The sequence below is a fragment of the Montipora capricornis genome, chromosome 11 (assembly GCF_036669925.1).
Source record: "Montipora capricornis isolate CH-2021 chromosome 11, ASM3666992v2, whole genome shotgun sequence".
NCBI lineage: Eukaryota > Metazoa > Cnidaria > Anthozoa > Scleractinia > Acroporidae > Montipora > Montipora capricornis.
The window spans coordinates 24242143-24249303 of NC_090893.1; the positions used below are offsets into that span (position 1 = coordinate 24242143).

The following is a 7161-nucleotide window of genomic DNA, read 5'->3' on the forward strand; positions in this document are numbered from 1 at the left end:
TTACACTTTTTAAAAACTATATATATATATATATCGTAAACAATAGGGGTCTGGAACCTAGACTGAGAAAAATGATCTGCAGCAGTACGTGTCTGGACATAATGAAAAGTAATAGCTAAAACAGCAATTTTGTAACTTCTCACTACTAATATTGACATTAAGGGAAGGCTTTAGCTCTTGAATGAACAAAGTCTCTTTAATTTTGCAGTGAAAGTCAGTTTTTCCGGACGCTAATATGTCAAAGTGATTCCATTTAATGTCGTGGCCAGTAGTTTTCACATGATCAGCAATGGATGATGAATGGTCACTTTTAGCTAGGGCCTTTAAATGTTCTGTTTTTTCTGTCGTGGAGTCTTCGTTTTGTTTTGCCAATGCAGAATTCATCGCAGTTCCAGCAGACAGCTTTCTTTATAGACGACCTTGGACCTCTGAGATCGGTTCAAGCGATCTTTGTATGGAAAAAAGGAGTTGATGCGGCGTGTGTTTTGGAATATGATCTTGAGATTGACGAAAGAGTAGAAATTGTATACGCAGGATTTCAGACGTTTCGTGACTTGGTTACTGTGAAGACCTAAGTAGGGTAACACGATTAAGATATCTTTTTTGGGGACTGTAGCTTGAACAGGGTTATTTTATTTGTTTTTACTTTTGTTCAATACATCGTTAATGTTGAACGTGATAACGCCTTGAGGGTAACCATTTTGCAACAGGAGCTTTCTCAGATCTTTAATAGCGGCCTGTAATAAAGATGGCGAGGAGCAAATTCGGAAGCATCGATAGGTGAGAGTGCGGATCAGGTTGATTTTAATTTGTACTTGCGAGGTGTGAATAAATCCCACTTGGTGTAAAGGCCTGTGAATGTCTTCTTCCGGTAGACAGATGTAGACATCTGTCTACCGGAAGAAGACATTCACAGTGTTGTCAGGGCAGCGTTTGAGAAGGATGTCTAAAAATGGAATCTTATTATTGACTTTCACTGCAAAATTAAAGAGACTTTGTTCATTCAAGAGCTAAAGCCTTCCCTTAATGTCAATATTAGTAGTGAGAAGTTATTGCTGTTTTAGCTATTACTTTTCATTATGTCCAGACACGTATTGCTGCAGATCATTCTTCTCAGTCTAAGTTCCAGACCCCTATTGTTTACGATATATATATAGTTTTTAAAAATTGTAACGGTCACTTTTGAAAATGTGTGTTGACTAGCATACGAAACGTCAAGTTTTATAAAAATGCGTTGGAATTCAATGTTTATCACCGCTGTTTGTGTTATTTTCTTAATCAAGGTAATCAAGTTTTGTTTTCAAAAATTTGTTCATGCAGAAATGGTAGAGAATCTTTTGAACGGTCACAAGCAGTCCTAACTGAAGATTCTCAAACGATGTCTTCCTCACTCCTCGGAATCTAAGCAAAGCATCGCAACTATTGCGTCCTCCATGATGGTTTAGGAAAACCATGGAGTGGGAGAATCAGGAAGAGAGGACCGTCATTTAGTTGCATCGCTACAATCCGAAAATGTCGTTCCATTTTCTGCGGATCAGTTTCTGGACGGTCGGTTTAGCTTAATGGTGAGCACCCTGAGTTTTTAGTCAAATTAAAATTTCGGGTTTGAAAAATGGGTGTTAGTTCGTGAAGAAGTGCATTAGAATGCCATAAAAAAGACTCCGTGACACTTAATCGGAAAGTAGCGGGGTCATCCACTCGGCTGCACAGAGTGCAGGGATTTAAGTGACGTCACTATTTCACACGCCCTCATTTTGCGTTGCTTGGCTTCATCATGGATGTTCAACAGCTTTTCAAGAATCTTAAAAAGGAAGCAGAATGCCCATTGTGCATAGAGACTGTCACAAATCCCAAGACACTACCATGTCTTCACTCATTCTGCCTGGAGTGTCTCGACAGACATGCAACTTTCGCAAGGAGACAGCTAAAAGAGACAATCAAATGTCCGGTTTGCCAGACTTCATTCCAAATTCCGGAAACAGACACCTTCGAGAATTTGCCGTCATCGTTTCATCTCAACCGATTGGTTGATGTTCTGGCTCTAGAAGATGGCAGCGCACAGTCTCAAAGATGCAACAGTTGTGACGAGAACAATACGGCAACATGTTACTGTTTCGTGTGCCAGGATTTTCTGTGCACATCTTGTTTTGAAGCTCACCAACGCTTAAAGGCCTCAAGGGGTCATCGCAATGTTTTGATGGAGAAACTACAAGCGCAAGATGTGCAAGAGTTGATCCATAGACCCGTGATGTGTTCACAGCAATATCATGAAGATCAACCCCTCGAATTTTACTGCGAAGACTGTAAAGTTCTGATTTGCCACAAATGTACTGTAGTGGGTCACGATCGACACTCTAAGACAGACATTCAGAAAGCTGCACCAGAACAAAAGATGCAAATGTCCGACGCTGTGGCCAAAGTGAAAGCGGAAATGGTCAGTTATGAGAGTGAAATTAAGAAACAAACTGCTCTAAGGAACAAAAACAAAGTGGAAATTTTGAACGAGGAAAAGAAAATGACAGACACTGTGGAAAAATTGATTCGTGATTTGCGAGAACACGAGAGGAAAATGAAGGACAAATTTCGTGAAATTTATGAAGGGGAACAAAAACATCACGCAACGCGACTAGAAAACTTCGAGCTGGTTGCCACCCAGCTGAAAAGCTGCTTCGAACGCTGTCAGAGTATCTTGGATAGAAACTTCAGCGTCGAAATTCTACAAACAAATCACGCCATCCTCGGACGTTGTAATGAACTGTTAAATTTAAGAAAACCCGATCTTTACATGTCGCCACATGTACATTACTTGGTGGAAAAGAAATTGGATCTTATGGATCGAGTTGTTGTCATCAAGACTGATCCCTCAAAGTGCTTAGCTGAAGGCCAAGACAGCAAGGAAGTAAAAGAAAGGAAGGAGACATATTTCGTAATTGTTACAAAGGATTCAGAAGGATTTCAATGTTATCAACAAGATGATAAAATCAAAGTCGACATATTGACTCCAGAAGGTGATCAACTAAAAACAGACATTAAAGACACCAAAGACGGGAAATACAAAGTGACATACACACCACAGTGTGCCGGACAACACAGAGTAGAGATTCTCGTTAATGGACAGCCGCTGACTGGTAGTCCTTGGATTGTGCAGGTTCATCAACATGAATATCAATTTGCCTTTCAGTTTGGTTCAAAAGGGAAGGGACGAGGAGAATTTGATTGCATTAACGACATTGATGTGAGTGACAAAACGGGAACGATTGCTGTTGCAGATTGGTTTAATAAAAGAATTCAACTGTTAAGCTCAGAAGGAAAGTTTCGAAGTGAGATAAAAATTGATGGTACACCTTGGTCTGTGGCATTTACAGACTCTGGCGACCTGCTGACTTTAGTTCCGGAAAGCGACAATAAGCTTCGTCTGTTCAGTGAGGAGGGGCACTTCATCAAACACATTAATTATAAACATCTTGATGAAGCACGTCGCCTTACCATTGCGAGTGATGGTCGTATAATCATAACTGACAGGTCGGACAAGAAAATCAAGGTCCTCTCCCCTGACGGGAATGACTTGCTCCAATCCTTTGGTGCCCCAGACTGAGATGAATCCCCATACTACGCTATTTATCACCAGGACAAATTCTTCGTTTCTTATTACTCTGCTAAATGTGTCAAGGTATTTGACAAAACAGGAGTGTATTTACATGACATTGGCTGTGAGGGTTCCAATGATGGCCAGTTTGATGGTCCTTTTGGACTGGTTATTGACAAGTACAACCGACTGATTGTGTCTGATGCACGTAACCATAGGCTGCAACTCTTCACCCTGAGCGGCAAGTTTTTGAGTAAAATTGATGGACAGTATTTCAAAAATGGCTTTCCTTCTACCGTTGCTATAAACAGTGGTGGGAATCTCATCGTAGCCGACGTGGGCAACAGCTTGATTTCTATTTTCCATTAAGATGTGATATCTTTTTGCCTTATTAGCATAAGTCTAACGTTTTCTGATCAGTCAGTCGAGAGTAAAGTAATGAATATTGAAAGTGCATTGCATGAGCTCTAATAAGGTCTGAAAAATGAAGCTTTGAAAAATTCCATATTTTACAAAGAATATATGGGATCAGTGGTGCCTTTGTCACCCAAGAATTTATCAGTTTTTAATGGCTAATAACTGGTTCGTTATCAAAGCTAAAAGGCTGAAAATTGGAGGTTTAACTAAAGTTTAACAAGTTCTTTTATCATTTGACGTCAATTTTTAAATAGCATGATTGATGCCAAATGTGCAAATTCGTACGTTAATGAAACAAAATGTAAAGAAAGCCAAGATTCCCTTATACCTTTCCAATAAAAAGAGCTACGTACTAGAATCTGCAACTACCCTGGTGGAAAGCAAGAGATAAACGGGGAAAACTCTACTGGAAAAAAAAAATAGTTTCAAATGGATAATTTTGGAGGCATTTTGTTTTGTTATCTTTTCTGTGAATTAAGTGCTTACAATTTGTTCTCAGTGTTTTAAAGGTAGGTATTGTAGGCAGTAATCAACCTCGTTCTGAGGGCGCTTCTCCCTCCAAGTGAGGGAAAAGCCCTGGGAACAAGGTTGTGCAGTGATGTGTTAAGCTGGTTACGACTTTCTCCAATTAAGGACAAGCACTTTTCTGTTGAGATTAGATTTGAAAAAGAAAAATTTGAATTGACGTAGAAAGTGTTTTCATTTTAACATGGCTTATCAGTCGTGCAGAAGGCCACTTAAATTTCATAAATACTATTTAATCAATTTTGACTGATCACGATCTTCTCTTATCCAACGCTGTACAAGACTTAAGCCTGGTTTTCACTAGGGACGCAAGCGAAAGCATAAGAGCGCTTATTTCACCGTGAAAACGGGGTTAAGACAAGCACAAGCACAAGGATTAAAATCTTTCCCTTTTCCTTGTGCTTGCACTTATGCTTGTGTTTGCTTGCGTTGTGTGAAAACGAAACACAGCATAAGCACAAGGAAATTTACTGTTTGGCCAATTAAAGCACTCTGAGCATTTGAACAAAATGGCGGATTCTTTGATTGATTTTTATGCTTATGTCGACGTTCGTTTCACTAGCATAAGCTTCTTATGTTTGTGCTTGAGCTTACACTTGTACTTGCGTCGCTAGTGAAAACCAATCTTTACTGTCCACGGTTTCTGCAAAGGTTTTAAAAACCTCAACTTCACTAATGGCTAAGTAGCTAAGATGTCAGTTTATGTCCCTTGCTTTGTTTTTTAGCTTCAATTTGAGGCTTTCACTTTCAGTGTCCGATTCAAAGTGTTCTTAGGGTGGTCTTTATTTTAAAATCAATTTTCACTTTTAATGTATAGCAAACATTTCACCATCAAAAGAATACTCCATTTTCGAGGTTTTGTTTGCCTTCGTTTTATGAGGAAAACTGAAAGCGACGAACAGTAGCTCTGATGTAAAAAGCTCCGTTCTCAGTGCCGCCATAAATTAGTTACAGTTGGCTGTTGATGGTGGGTATTTGGTATTTAGCAGAATGATACAAACGGGAAGTAGCTTTTTAACACTGCAGGGATATTGGAACTGTGCTAGGCCACTACCGGAGCAACCCAGGGCCGATACTTGAGCAATGCAAAAACAATATTGGACCAACAATAGATCTTAATTGGATCAATACAGGATTTCAGTTACCATTCATTACTTGTCTTATCTAGGACATCAGCGTTTTTAGTTAAAAAGGTTCTACCGAACAGGAAAGTAAAAAAAAAAAAAAAACAGCTCAAATGTAAGGGCGGTGACAAGACACTTTTGTGTTTGCCCTATAATTTGTTCATGTATATATATTTTTTGAATTGCCTTGGGAGAGCTACTAGGGCGCATGCTCCCTGAGGAAATTTTAAAAATTGAACACTCACAAACGCTGAGCGAAATTGAATCTAAGCGAAATTGATCATCGCAATTTGTGAAGCATCTTGACCAGTTGCAATCTGACACGCACGTCTCAGGGTTTTCGACAGTTTGCAAAGTAGCGGACATATTTCTGAAAGCACCGGAAGTCACAGTTTTTGGCGCGGCAAGGTGCCTTGCGAGCCCCGAAAGGGAGAGCTACTAGGGCGCATGCTCCCCCAGGAAACTTGAAAAATAGAACACTCAGAAACGCTGTTTGCAGTGTTTCTGGAGCCCAAGAATCAGTTTCCCATGCAAGGCTGGAGTTCACTCAAATTCTCCTTAAAAGAATAAGTAAAAAAAATATAATAATAAAAAATAAAACAAACCCCTGAAATATTGGCATCGAAGTTCCGGACATGGAAATGGGAAACGACTGGACGAAACGTCCGGCCTCCGGACTCAAATGAAAACCCTGCTCACGTGACCGCTGCCGTGAGCAACGCGAAACGGGAGACGACTGGGAACGAGTCAACGCCAGGATGACGTCAGGCTCTCAGAGACAAAGAAGGGGTGATGTAGCAGCTCTCGTAACGTATAATGTGATTGGCTCGCTACCCTAGCCAAAAACAAAAGACAAACAATTGAAACAATGACTTAAACTTAAAAACAATAGAGGGTGCTTTCAATACCAAACAATAACAGCTTAGGAGGTCTGGTACACTACTGAAAAAAAGGCTATAGCTATATTTCTTGTTTACAAACATTGACGTCACGTTTCGTACGTCATGGGGAAAACATGCTCTAATTGGTTGCAAATATGACAAGTTTCAGGAATGTCTATGCAAGTTTTCCTAGAATGGCAGCAAGACTGGATATATCAAAGACTTTTTCCAAGAGATTGACTCTGATCTGATAAAGTATGCTTCAAATACGTTCAGTCAAACTATCGCACGCAAAAGTTTGTTTATGATAGCGGCTGCCAAACTCAAACTTCAAAGAACATGTTTTCCCGTCGTGTGCCCCCGCTTAGAAGAAAACGACGGTTTTCAAATTTGCGAACCACCGAACAAAAAGAGTCATTGTTTTAACAGTCAATAGGCCACTTCGGAAAGTACCATAATACTCTTTGTTTGCCCCCAAAATTTTGCATGAGCATTGTTTCCAGTTTCTCTTGGGACTTACAATGGTCCCAAGAGAAAACAAAAACCATGCTTATGCAAAATTTGGGGGGACAAACAAAGAGTATTATGGTATTTTCCGAAGTAGCCTAATAATTAGCTTCTGGTTTGC

General features: G+C 39.9%; 1 pseudogene; it reads left to right on the plus strand.

Annotated features, from left to right (window-relative positions):
* The first annotated feature begins 1774 nt into the window (after positions 1-1774).
* On the plus strand, positions 1775-3955 carry LOC138023245 (E3 ubiquitin-protein ligase TRIM71-like; annotated as a pseudogene).
* Positions 3956-7161: the final 3206 nt, after the last annotated feature.